At 47.4% G+C, this 14,280-nt stretch overlaps 1 protein-coding gene across 2 annotated transcripts in view; it reads right to left on the bottom strand.

The window, feature by feature from the left end:
- Positions 1 to 14,280, bottom strand: part of TUNAR (transmembrane neural differentiation associated intracellular calcium regulator) — a 47,291-nt gene that overhangs the window by 14,054 nt on the left and 18,957 nt on the right. The window contains exon 1 of one of the 2 annotated variants that reach the window (XM_081047263.1): positions 13,320 to 13,377. The exons of the other annotated variant lie outside the window; for it this stretch is intronic. The gene's annotated coding sequence lies outside the window, so the exon portion shown is untranslated. Of the gene's footprint in view, positions 1 to 13,319; positions 13,378 to 14,280 lie in introns of those variants that run through there. 2 annotated transcript variants of the gene reach the window in all.

Here is a 14,280-nt window from a genome sequence, read left to right as displayed (position 1 = left end):
CCAGGGTGGATACAAACCATTAACTTTCAACAAGAAACAAATATTTTCCAACAGTTGAGGGTAGAGCTTACTGGAGGGCAAGTGAGCAACACTTAACAAAACTATTGTGCACCTACCCACCAGCCTAGCAACCCTCCTCCTTGGACTCTACCCTGAAGATAATCTCCAGCTCTACAAAAATACACCTGCAAGTTTGTTCACTGCAGTGTCATCTGTAAATGTAAAAATACGGGAAGTAACCTAAACGCCCAGACATAGAAGAAGGGCTGGACAAACTCCAGTACAGCCATGCAATGGAGTACTATGCAGCTGTAAAGAAAGGAAGGGGAAGAGTGACAGGAACGGATCTGGAGAGAATTCCAGGACATACTCTTACATTAGAAAAGCAGAGTGAAGAGCACTCATAGTACACTACAATTCATCTAAGAAAAGGCTATAACAATATACCATGTACTCATCTGTGCAAAAGAAACATGGGAAGAGTAATTCAAGGTTAAAGAGGCTGGCTATCTGGAGGAGGTGAGTGAGAAAGGGGTGGAGAAAGAATGGGATTGGAGTGGCAGAGGCAAAGAGGGAGTGACACTTCCCTGAGGGTGTCTTTTGGTCCAAATCGGACTCAGAAGCATTATAATGTTTCACATGACTTTCCTATACCCACAAAAAATGATGGAAACCAACCAAATGTGAAGGAAATGCCACATGGAATATAAACACTAACAAATGGGCCGAACTATTATAAATAAATAAATAAATAAATAAATACACACACAAATAAATACATACATACATATATACATAAATACACAAATAAATACATAAATAAATAATATAACCACACTGAAGGGGATGGAAAAGAAAAAAAATCTAACCTAAGGGACTTTGGGAAACAGAGTTTGACTGGATAGCATGAGGCTGAAGACGAAAGACTGTACACAAATGCTGGTATTAACTTCATAAACATGTTTCTCTCAGGGGTATGGTTAGCAATTCTGAAGCTACTTTAGTATATACTTGAATTAAAAAGAAATATTTTAGCGAATGAGAGTGGGATTTCTCACTGTGGAGACAGACGTTACAAATCAGGAAAGGGGAGAAGGTTAAAATGGACCTTGTCTATCTGTATAAACTCGCGGTTTTTAATATTCATACAAGTAGGTAGATACGGAAATATAGATGAGCGTGTGCATGTGTGTTAGTGCGCATTCGTGAAATTCCTAGCTGTGTTTACTGAGAGGGGCTAAAACAGTGATGCCCGGTGGCAATGTGCACACAGATCTTGGTTTCTATGTGCCATTCTCCAGTGAAAGGTGCCACATCTCCTTGGAGAACTGGCTGATTGCAAGGGGGGGGGAGAGGCAAAATGCCAGATGAGCTTTGAGCATCTTGTGATTTGAGACAGTCAGGAAGTGCCCCCCAAAAGATGAGGAGTCAGGGGGCAGGTCAAAATACAAGCACAGAACTGAAAGAGCTCCTAATATTAGGCCAACGCTGGACCAATCTGAGCAAGAAAATCGATAACCACAGTATTAGACTATAACTCACAGAATAAAATAAATATCTAGAAGTTTACACTAATATAAATAAATGTCATTGACCCTTGAACAGCACTGGGGGGTTACGGGTGCTGCACACCCGAAAATCTGCTTGTGACTTTGACTCCCCCCAAACCTCAGTTGTCCCTCACTATCTGCAGGGCATTCCAGGAGGTTCTAGGACCCTCCATGGACAGATGTTCAAGTCCCCTGTACAGAATGTCACAGATCATTGCAGCCTGAGGACTCCCAACCACGGATTGAACAAACTATTTTTGATCTGAGGTTGACTGAATCTGCGGATGTGAAACCCAAGTATACAGAGGGCTGACTGTATATTTACTGTAAAAAATCCAGGTATAAGTGGATTTTCAAACCCGGGTTGTTCGAGGGTCAACTGTAATCACATGAAAGGGGGAGAAGAGACAGTTCTTTCTCGCAGTAGAATTCCAAGTAATAAATGTAGAAGGAAAGAGGGAAACAGGAAATCATCATTAAGCAAACATCACAATATTAAGTGTATGGACAAGATTTACCTATGGATTCTAAAATGAATGGGTGGAAGTTGAAGGAGAAACACAATGTGCACAGTCGCCAAGTATCTCCCTCGAGATATTTATGAATTACAAAGGAAAGAGAGGAACTTGACAGTGGAAAAGCCTGGTAGATGCGCCCTTGACCAACTGATCAAGGTCAACATCCCCAGGGATAAGACGCGGCCACCATGGACCCCCGACAGGAAGCACTGAGCAGGACACAGCATCGTCTCTGCGGGATTCTTGCCCCAAATGCACAGCCTCGGCCCAATCCCGATGAAACGTCAGACAAACCCAGTTGAGGGACGTTCTGCACAGTGGCTGATCGGCACACGTTAGCAGTGCCAGGGCATGAAGGCCATGGGAAGACCGGGGACGGTTACGCACTGGAGCAGACGGAGGAGCCCTGGGCACTACAGCAACGTGGGTGGGGCCAGGGATGGGGTCCTGGAGCGGAAAACGGTCAGTAGTGGAAACCCGGTGGCTTCCGAATAAAGTCTGTGGTGTCGTCAGTAGTATTGTAGGTTGTTCAGCTCCGGGGTCTGCTAAGTGCACTGCGGTCCCCAACATGCGGGCTTGCGGGGAAGCTGGTGAGAGGAATTCTACTATTCCTACAGCTTTTCTGTAAGTCTACATTATTATTATTCGTAAGAGGTAATGTTTACATTCATCGTTCATTTATTTCACAGACACTTCTGCCAACCCACCAGGCCTTTGCTTAGGCCCTACTTAGGCTCTGCTAAAGTGTGACTCGCTCGGTGGGGGTGGGGACAGATGCTAAAGGGTCCTGTATTTGAACCAGAGCTTCCAGGGGCCTTTGGTTACAAGCTGCGGGTTACTCATTGAGGAGCCTGGGAATTGAAGGGAATTTATGGAACCTTCTGTCCAACGTCCTCAGGCGGGGGTCCTGAAGGAAAGGGGCCTATCATCAGGCCCTGTGGTGTCCCCTCCACTCCCTGACCCTCTGCAGACACTACCAGCCCTAGTTCTCAGAAGCAATGAGGACCCGAGGCCACCATCTCTCAGAGGCTGGGGCTCAAAGGCCCTGAACTCCTGTCACCTCAGAGTGCATGTTCTGGGGCTTATACTTGGTCCTTGCCAGCTCACATCTGGGGTGCACTTCCTAGAACCAGGTGTCTGGCTGGCGCAGGCTCTAGTCCCTGCCACAGGAACTTGCTTGGCGCCCCTGGGCCTGGGCTGCTGACTTTCCTGCCTGTCCTCTATCCTCCAAGGAATGAGTGTCCGGCTCCAGAACCTGTCTGGTGGCTGGAGCTCTGCTCCAGAGGCTGGGACTCAGGCTGAGGCCAGGGGGTCAGGCTGCCTGTGTTCTGAAATCCTACTGGTGCCCAGCTCACCTGTCCCACTCCCTGCCCCTTAGCTCTGCACATCTTGTGGCATCTACCCCCACCCCACACACACTGCCCAGTGCCTCATGGACCCTCAGTGTCAACTGCTTGCCTGGCCTTTGTCTGCCAGACTGACTTGTTTCCAGTTCCCCAAAGAGGCAGGTTCTGACCTAAGCCAATTACTTAGGCCAAGTGACCTGTCTCCAGGCGTGTCAGGAAACGCCCCACATCTATTGTAACGGACCTGGCAAAATCCATGTTACGTGGGAATAATCTATCAAACACAGACCCATGGCGTCTGCCAAACCCCGCTTCCCAGCTGTCGTGGATTACATATGACCACAAATCCTCTGACTCTCTGCCATGGAGTCTGTGTCCCCTCTTCTTGGGTGACAGCACATAGTGGAAGTGACCCTGGGCAGTTTCTGGGTCTGACCTTCAGAGACTGGCAGCTTCCACGTCTGCCTCTGGAAACACTCCACTCTGGGGAAGCCAGTCCCCCTTCGAAGCCCAACTACCCTGAGAGGCTTGCTGTGAAGAAGCCCAAGCTGGCCGCGCGAGCAGGAACATGGAGAGAGGTGTCCCAAAGCCTGGGCTGTGCCAGCCACCCACAGAACCACAAGAGACAATAATCACTTTTGTTTCCAGCCCCCAGTTTTAGGTTGGCTCGTTACGCAGCAATAGATACTAACGCTGGCTAAAAGAGGCTTTTGCTTGCAATCCTTGAGGAAAAGGTTTTTCTTCTCCAAATAGCAACAAATATTTCCAGAGAAGCTGGATAAACGGGCAGACAGAGACTTCTGGGGGAGCAGCAAAGATTCTGAACATCAATTTTCTCATCTGTAAAGTGGGAGTCATAACTCCCCGTGGCGTTGGATAACCGTGCGAGAAGAACCAGGGACCAAGCTGGCTGCATCTGGGATTTGTGTCCCATGTGTGTCATTGTGAGTACGTGTGTGTGGGGTTCATTCTGGAATCCTTGTACCTCAGTTCTGAGTTCTCACAGATCCGGAGACTCTGGTAGGGTCTCGGGGTACCGAGCGTGGTTGTCCCTCTCAGGGACAATCCTGCTTGGCATGCATCACCTCACTTCCTGCTAGCGGAGTGATAGCAGACATATCGAGAGCACTCAGCAGAGACCCCGGGGGTACTGAGCACTTTCTAGGGACCAGGCAGTGTCCTGAGCACTTTACATCCACTGACAATCTGAACGTCACAACAACCGAAAAGGGGGAGGTGCCCCCGCCCCATATGGTAAGTGAGCACAGTGGGCCGAGTGAGAAAAAGGGACATCTCCGGCGGGTTCCACAGCTGGCAGGTGTGTGAGTGCTGGGATTCGGACGCACCCTGAGCCCATGCTCCCCAGGGCCCCAGGTACATTGCCTCCTGGCAAGCAGACACCAGCCTCCCTCCCTTCTTTCATCCCTGAGCCTCAGTTTCCTTGTCTACAAAATGGAATGCTAACAGGACCTGACAACCCCTGCGTGGATGAAATGCGAGCACACCCACGGGCCCAGCTCATGTGTCTCCCTCTCTCTCCACTGCCTCCAAGTTGCAAATAAAGGACATTTACTGAGAAAATGTATGTTCCTTCCGCCACCACCCCCCAAAGTCCCACTGGGGAAACGATAATCCTTTTTTAGGAAACCACCTTGAAGACCTTGATCAGATCAGAAATAGCAGCGGGAGCCAGTGCAGAGGAATGTGAACCCCTCGGGTTGGCAAAGGGAGCATTCTCTCCATTCTTTGCCCCAGGGGGCCATGGTGGGAGGTCACATTAAGATATGAGAGGGAGGTGGCCAGAAGGTCCTTTTCAGAAGCGGCTCCCCCACCCCACCCCATGATTCCCAGCACTAGCAAGCTCCCATTTCTAAACTCCCTGGGGAGATCGCTCGTTTCTGAAGGGCACAACACCTGCAATCAAGATTTCTTAGCGCTCAGGTCTCGCTGAGCAAACAGCTTGGCTGGCTAGCTGTGGAGCAACAGCCTGTATTTCATGAATATTTTTCTTTGGAGGGTTGTACCCATCAATATTTCACTTACTCAGGAGCGTTTGCATGTTAATGTGATTTTTTTCACCTCGACCAGACAGCTGGGTGGGTTTCACCATCTTCCAGAGATACAAAAATCTCATCTCTGCCAGCGATCGCTCCAAGTGGTGCTTCTGTCCAGGCTGGAAATAGCATCTGTCTGAATGATAGCTTTTTTGAAGAAACTGCTACAGACAATGCCAAGTTTACAAAAGTCAAGTTTACAATTTTGATCCAATGCTTGTCAAAAACTAATGGGGAAAATTTTTTAAAAATGGATTTTGCTATAAGGTATCACCACCGAAAAAATGCTGACCTGTCCAAATACCTCCTCCTCTCCCTCTCAATCATTCCTGTACCAACTATGCCAACACCGTTGACCTTTTTTGAAAATAGCATCCCAGGGCCTTTGCACTTCCGGTTTTCTCTGTAGAAACATATTTTGCCCAAAATTTGTGCTGACTCGCTCTCATAGCTTTCGGGCTTTGTTCAGACACCATGTCATCAGAGAAGTCTTCTGGGCCATCCTGTTTATAAAGGTCCCCCCACTCTTGTCCATGTGCCTTACTGTTCCTCCAAGTACTGATTTGAAAATCAGTGATTTGAAAATACATTACCTTTTCATTCTTCCTCCCCACCTTGAGGAGCAGGCACGTGATGGCCACCTTGTCCTCGCTACAATGGCCAGTGTATGGACATCCTTTTTGAATGAATGTGTCAGTGCCCCTTTTCCAGAAGAGGAAGTTGTGCCAACGATTTGTGAGGCACCCGGGACATCCACCCTGGGGTTGTCAGGAGCCCAAATCCCTGAGATTCCCTCCTGCATTCTACATTTGCAGAATTTACATGACCTAACTCAATCCAAGCACACTGGCTCCAGACGTCTCTGCTACCACTTACACTGAGTGAGGCCTGGAGCTCAGAAGACACTGGGAAAATGCTTCCCGAAGGAGGTCTGAATGCATGAGCAGAATCCTGCCCTTGACTCTCAGGGAGGGACGGGAACGTTAGTTCTTCCCATCTGACCACTCAGGGAACACACAATCCCTTCTCTAATAATGTCACTGCATGGTTGCCCAGATTACTGCTGGAGTATCTCAGGGCTGCGGGAATCACCACCTCCATAAGCAATCGCTCTTGACAGTGCCAACAGTGGGAGAGCTCTTACGCCGAGCCAGACAACAGACTTGTGTATTTCTCTACCAAGCACACACCTTCTGGATCTAATTCTTGGATAGCCTCCTACCCATCTCAAACATTATGTAGAAAATAAAAGAGAGAATCAATAAATGATCACGGCAAATAACAAAGCAAGGAAAAATACCATCTGAAAAGATAGGTAAAGAAGGCCAAAAAAAAAAGAATGAAAAAACACTTATAAACCACATGCCCTCAGTCACCCATAAATGGGCTATAGGTTCCCTTCATGAGCCTGTTTGCCTGTCCATATGATGGGGACTTGGGCCAGCTGGGGTTACCCCTTCTATGAACATGTTACTTCCCCTTTTTTGCCATTAACTATTTGTGAACAGTACTTGGAAATCTAGCACCACTCGCCCTCCCAGCTACTCACTGCCTGGAATCCTCAGCCATCTTGTCATATGCGGTAAGAGCTCGCATGCATTAAGCGCTTACTGTGTACCTGGCACTGTGCCCACCACCTGTTCAGGCCAGCTCATTTACTCCCCAGCACAGCCCCGGGCATGAGGTGGGTCCTGTGCCTTCATCAGACAAGGACCCAGGCCAGCTCTCTGCTGTTCTGCGGGCCTTGGAACAGGCTTCACTTCTGCGCCTCTGGCCTCTGGCTCTGTCCCCAGCCATGCCTGCCCTCCTCCTAGGTTTCACCTAGTAACATTCCACTTATGCTGCACGCAGAGATCAGGACTCAGCTGAGGGCAGAGACTGTCGTAATTGTCTCTGCCTCCTTCACAGCCCTTGTATTTAGCACAATTTTATGCTTACAGAAAGATTTCATATACATTTGCTGAATCAACGATGACAACAAGAAGGAATAAATCAAAGCTCCACGTAAATGGCTCCCTCTTGATCCTGCGTCACATTAGTCATTCCCCGAAGCTGGAGGACTGGGAGAAACTTCCTTTCGGTGATTTTATTGTTCTCTCTCTGCAAGTCAGAACGTCCAAAGGAGTAAGTTCTCAGTAGCAGAGGATGAAGGTAAATGAGCTAACATACCTATGGTTGATGCCTATTTCACATTTTCCTAATTTTACGCCCAGTCTGAAGTTATAAACCCCCTCAAAGTCTTCCACATGCAAGTGGAAGCCCAGGGCCCAGGAGTCCCTCTAGGGGGCCCTGCTTCCCAGGCACCGGTGGGGACACCTGACCCCATGTGGCATGCCCAGTGGAGGTCTCCTGTCCTGAGAGAGAGGAGCCTGAGTCTTTGCTGGGAGTGCAGGCAGCTGGGAGTGGCTTCTGCATGACTCACCCGTGGCAAGGTCACTGGGCCAGGGAGAAGCAACCATCCCGGAAAGGGGTTGCATGCCCCCTGACAACCACAGAACTCAGAAGGACCTCCAGCACACCTCCTACTGGGGCAGCAAGACCAGGGGATGGGAAATCTGACACCAGTCAGAAGGGAAATTATAGAAACAGAGCAAAAACGAGAGTCTGCACTTGCCAGGCTGTGTAAAGAGTGCTGCCTACACAGCCAGGTCTGGTCATTGGTCAGCTGTGTGACTTTAGGCAGGTAGGCCATTTCCCCTTTGCAGATCTCGCTGTCCCCATCTTTAAACTGGGTTGGGATGGACAAGATACCAGACAATCTTTGGTATTCCTTCCAGCTCCTACATCCCATTATTCAAGAGCCTCAGTTGAGAATATATGTGAGAAGAGAACAAGATCAGAAAGCCATGCAACTATGGAAGCCACCAGAAATAACTTTTCCTCCTTTGCAGAGATGTTGGGCCAGCTGCTTTCACCTGGTATGGCACAGAGCACTCTGCATCTCGGTGACGCTCTCTGACCATCTTAGGCCTCTCCTGCTGCACTTTGGAGAACGAGAAATGTGTCTCACTCTTTTCTGTGTTCCCAGCACCTAGCAAGGTGCTTGGCATGCCGCGGGTGTGCAATCAACATTTGCTGGATGGATGGGTGGGGCTCTGGCAGATGTTTCCAGGATGGCTCACTACATTCCTGGGTGGGGACTGTTAACTGTCCCACCGAATCCGTGCTCCATTTTTCCTTGGCACACTGTCAGGCTACATTTCCCATCTGCCCTGCAGTTAGATGGGGCCACGTGACTGAGGTCTTGCCAAAGGATGTGAGCAAAGTAATGGGTGCCAGGGCCTGGGAAGGCCAGTGGCCAAGCTGTTCTCTGAGCTTTTCCCCCCAGACTGGTACAGATGACAACAAAGCCCTAGAGGATAGTGGAACCACAAGATGGGGAAGCCTGGATCCCAGTACCACTGCATGGAGGAGAGTTGTCCACCAACCAGGGACACCCACCAGGACTATTTATAAGAGACAAATAAGCTTTCTTTTGTCTGAGCCAGTACATTTTTGGGTCACCTGTTACAGTCATTTTGCTTGCCCTAACCAATATATTATCTTTGCCCTTTAAAAAATTAAAAAGAAATATGAATTGTGAAAGGGGAAGGTCACAGAAAAGCTGAATGTGTTTGTTATTTTTTCCTTTGAAACTGTTGTTCCCAGGGCTTTGAGTATCAAACTGCTGGTCCCCTTATTGACATGCTAGTGCCACACTTCTTCTAGAACCTGCTATTAGAAAATTTCGGCCTTCATACAGTCAGCGAAGCAGATAAATCTGGGCCTAAAATCAATCGAGTCTTTTGAAGAACGGAGGGCCTACTGCGTAGAAAGCACTGGGGTGGATGCCCTACATCTGTTGCCTAGTTTTACAAACCCTATGTCATAGTCTAAGAAGTACAAATATAGGTAGCACAGTCAGAGGCAGCGGAATAGAATAACAGGTACATGAGAGTCCCAGAACCTCCAAGATATACAGACAACAGAGGAAGGACATTAAGACATAAAAGATGGAGGTCTGCCCACCAGGCGCTCCGAGCTCACTGCGGAGAGGTGTCAGCCATGTATGAAAAGTAAGCAATGCTGTGTTACTGAAAGGCGGAGCTGTGGCATGTAAGAGGAGCAGATCCAAAATCAGAGGGCTGGGAGGTGAGTACCAGCTGTGACATTTCTACTCGGGTGACCCTGGCCAGTTAGTCAATCTTTCTGAGCCTGTTTACTTATTAGCTAAGGAATACACTCACAACTGCCGTTAGACTTAACTCTGGGTGAGCAAGCACAGAGGAAATGAGCAACAATAAGAAAGAGAAGGATCAAGATACACACAAAAATTGACCGTACAGGAGACAGAAATAACTCACGGATTAAAGCAAACAAACAAAAAACTCGAATATTCTACTACTCAGTACTAATAGCTACAAAACAAAACTAGATTCTAGGAAAATGAGCAACCAGATAATAAGAAAAAGCTCTTAGAAATTAAAAATATTGGCACCAAAATATTTTGAAAAAGTGGGGGGAGAAAATGATGGACTGGAAAATGAAGTCAACAAAACCCAAAATAAATAACAAAAAGGCAAAGAAATAAGAAAATATGAAAAAATGGAGCAGAATATAAACCCATTCTGGAAGGTTTGAGAGCCAACAAATGAGTTTCAGAAATGCAGAATGGGACAAAAAAAAAGCTGATTAAAAAAAAAATACATTAGGGTGTCCCAGAGAGACAGGATGAGTTGTCAGGTTACAGGGGTCCATGAAGTGTCCCGAAGAATGAATGAAAGAAGGGTATCCTCACGTAATACATGAACGCCAAGGACAGAGAAAATTTCTTAAAATCTGCCAGGAAAGGAAAACAGAATATAGAGAATCCACAAAGGATCTAGAATTAGACTTTTCATCAGCAACATGGAAAGCTCTAAAGTCTTCAAAATTATGAAGGAAAATCATTTTGAACCTGGAAGTGTGAGTGTAAAAGACAGACCTTTTCAGATAGTTTACTTTCCAAGTGTCTTTTCTTAGGAGGCTCCAACTCAGGAAAGAAATGAAGGGGAGCCCGGGAAGGTCTCTGGGCAGCAGGCGTGCAGAGGAGGCAGTACAAGTTGGAACAGAACTAGAGAGGGTCCTGAGAGGACAACAAAGCAACAACAACAAATGAAAACCAGGGAGGGGTGCGATAGAACTGGTGGCATGAAAAAAGGGTGAGTTTGAAAAAGGGAAGAGATGATAATGGCAAATAAAGCAAGAAGGAAAAGCGAAAAGCGATTAGAAATTCCCGGAAAGAACAAACACAGAAAACAAAATCCCGCACAATATTCATGACCCAAACATGAAGCAGACTGAAATGGGGTGTGATTTTAAGCAACGGATGAAGTACAACTAACAAGAATCCATTTGATTCTGTTACACGACATTCTGCCTCGAGTGATCCCGTGTTTGTGAAGCTGGTCCCTGGAGAAAAAAGTATATGTAATCCCAGCACCATGTGTAACCTGGCATCAGACACTTCTGATATAGCAATAATTATATCAATGTTGTCTACTGTTTTTGATTATTGGTCAAGCTATGGACAAAAGTATATGGTAGAGAATATGGGTCAAGGAGTAAATATAAAGGGCCCTGAGGTAACAGCAACCCTAATAGGAAAAGGTGCATGAGAAGGCAGGAAAAATGACAGGGCACTTAATAACCTCACCTTACAAAATGAGGAGACGAGCACCATGAAAGGATGATGGAGACAGACATGGATTTAAAGATTCAAAAGTAATTGATTAAAAAAAAAGTAAATGGGAAACAACTGAAATGCCCATCGGTAGACGACTGGATTAAGAAGCTGTGGTACATTTATACAATGGAGTATTATGCAGCCATAAAGAAGAAAGAAATCTTATCATTTGCAACAACATGGATGGATCTAGAGAACATTTTGTTAAGTGAAATAAGTCAGAAAGAGAAAGACAAGTACCATATGATCTCACTTATATGCAAAATCTAAAGAAAAGAATATGTGAATGAACTAATCAGAGACAGTTTTGGGGACACAAAGAAAAAACCGAGGGTTGTTAGATGGGCGGGGGCGGGGGGGGGGTTGGGGATAAGGGGAAAGGTGAAGGGATTAGGAAGCAGCTGGTAACCACAAGATGGTCTCAGGGTTTTCTGAAAATTAATTTGGGGAACTTATTCAATAATGTCGTAAAGATTTTGTTGGGTATCCGATGGACATGCGTCCTATTTGGGAGACCACCTCAGGGATACTGTGGATGCCTGATCATGGCACTGTACACCAGAAGCTAAACATTAATGAATGCCAACTATAATTTTATATATATAATGTGATGGCTCGGTGCGATGTCGGAGGGATAGTGGATGGGGGGAGGGGGGTTCACGGTGTGAGGGATATAAATGATGAACGTCTAAGTATTACCTCGTCTTGTACACCTGAAACTAATAATAAAAAAAAAAAGTAACTGATAGGAGCACTTTAATAAAAATAGGGAAGAAGGGGCAGAGGAGGAGTCACATCTTTCTCTTTCTTTTTTCTCGTTTTAGAACATCCACAGCTATGGCCTAAAGGTTGATAAATCTATTGCCTGGACGCCAATCTTGGCTCATGCAGAAAATGAAAAGGGTTGTGGAGAGGATTGAATGAGCTTACACAGGTAACATTCCCAGGACAGTGCCTGTCACGAAGTAAGCACCCAAAACACATCAGCTATTTTATTATACAACTGCCTACACCGTTTGATTGATTACAATGTGTGTGTGCTGATTGAAAAAGAGTGTTTAATGTTAAATAAAGAGATATGCCAAGCAGAACTATTTGAAGGAACAAATGCAAAATTGTAAAGTACTATTTTAGAGACCGCTGAGCAGGGTAAGCCGCTTGCGCTGGGAACTAATGAGTGATCTGGAAAATCTGGCATGGGGGCTTGGGTGAGGAAGGGGTACCAGAGAGAGGCCTGGAAGAAGACGCAGCTTTCGGTGCTCTCACACTGTTTGCAAACTGTACAGTTCTCTACTGCTGCATTATGTCGACACAATAAAGCATTGTTATTATTATTATTATTATTATTATTATTATTTGCAAACAGAAAATACATCTATACACCTTTTAGAGAGTCTGGACACTTTATAAAAAACAACTTCAATGGGATTCAGACAAAATGCGGCAGAGGCTTTCTTTCTGTTTTTATGAAAAGAGAAACAACCGAGGCTTGGTTTAGTCTGAGCCAAACAGGGCTGGAGGTGCTTCGTCCCAAGAGGTGAGGCTGGAACCAACCTAATTGAGGAAGACTCAGTCTCCAGTGGACTCAGTGTGAGGCCTGCGCACTTCCCTTACTTAGCTGAATTGGCCCAATCTCTGTTTCCGGGCTCTGCCTCCATCTCCCCATTGAGCCTGAATCCTGAGGCCCTGACACTTCCTGACTCCCTCCCGGGCCTGGGTCTATGAGGCTGGCCTCTGGGCCCCATTTCTCCCGCTGCCGGCTGCCGAATGGCTCAGGCTGGCACCAGAAGCAGAAGCTGGGTGGGGCAGTGGAACTCACACAGGAGTGGAGCCACAGAGAAGCCTGGCTTAAATGCCAACTCTGCCGATCACTGGTCCTGTGACCTTGGGAGCGCTTCTTAACCTCACGGAGTGTTGACTTTCTCAACAATTCATTAATTTATTTGACAAATATTTTACTAAGTGCCTTCCTGGGACCAGGCACCAGGCTAGGTAGGCTTGCGAGGAACTTAGCAAGTGAAAGGCCACTTGGCAGTGGATGCTGTGATTGACAGGCAAGCATGTGCCCTAGAGGAGCCCAGTCATAGGAGCACAGCCTGCAGTGGGAGGAGCGGGTCCAGGGAAGGCGCCACCTGAGGAGGTCGTACCTGAGCTATGATCTGAAGGAGGTGCAGAAGCAGGAAAATCTCCCAGAGGACGAAACAGCTGGCTCAAAAGGAAGGGCAAATGGACTTAGAAGAATTTTCGAAGGTTTGGGGCCCAGAGTGGTAGTAGGGAGGGAAGATTCCAGAAAACTCTGCCAAGAAGATAAGAGGCTCTGTAAGTCCCTGACCATACCTTGTAAGGATACTCAGTCATTGGAAAATGTGGATGATAATTCCCTCTTTGTAGAAATGTTGTGAGGTTTAGCCCATGACCCTGGGACCTAGTATTGTTACTATGTGTTGGGAACCACCCTGTAAAGCATGGTTGATTAGTTGACTTGACTAGCCCACTGCCTGGATTTTGGTTTGCTCCCTTCTACCGCAACTCTCTACTCTCCTGTCTCCACACACACACACACACACACACACACATGAAGGACACACACACACACTTGTGCTTTGCTGGAACAAAACTCTCTGAACATTGAGTGAGACTGGGGTCCCAGCAGTCTGACCACCAAATCAAGCCTGCAGGCAAATCTGTCTCTCCGGCCCCCAGGCCTAGCGTCCCACCTCTCCCACTGGCTCCTGCTGAGTCCCAGCAGCCTCGCCTAGCTCTCTCCTCCCGGGATAAGACACAGATCTTGTCTTTCTGCCTGAACTATCTTCCTTCTCATGGCCGACCGTATCTCTCCTTTAAGACACAGCTCAGAGGAGCCCCGTCCCAGGAGGCGCTTTCAGTGCTGGTTCTGCGCTCCCTGCACTGACCCGGGGGCAGCACTCATCACCATGCTCCAGACACGCTGCTGTCTGACCTCACTCCCAGCGTGGCTAGAGCTGGCCTGATCGCCTCTACCCTCAGCTCCAACCCAGGGCCAGCAGAGAGGACGTGCTCGGCCAGGGTGTACAGCACGGATGAACAGTGCCCCTCCTGGGGACACCACGCAGCGCCCCATGCCACTCC

Source organism: Rhinolophus hipposideros, assembly GCF_964194185.1.
Source record: "Rhinolophus hipposideros genome assembly, chromosome: 5".
Classification (NCBI taxonomy): domain Eukaryota; kingdom Metazoa; phylum Chordata; class Mammalia; order Chiroptera; family Rhinolophidae; genus Rhinolophus; species Rhinolophus hipposideros.
The sequence above is the reverse complement of the archived record's forward strand: the minus strand, read 5'-3'. Positions and strand labels throughout refer to the sequence as shown.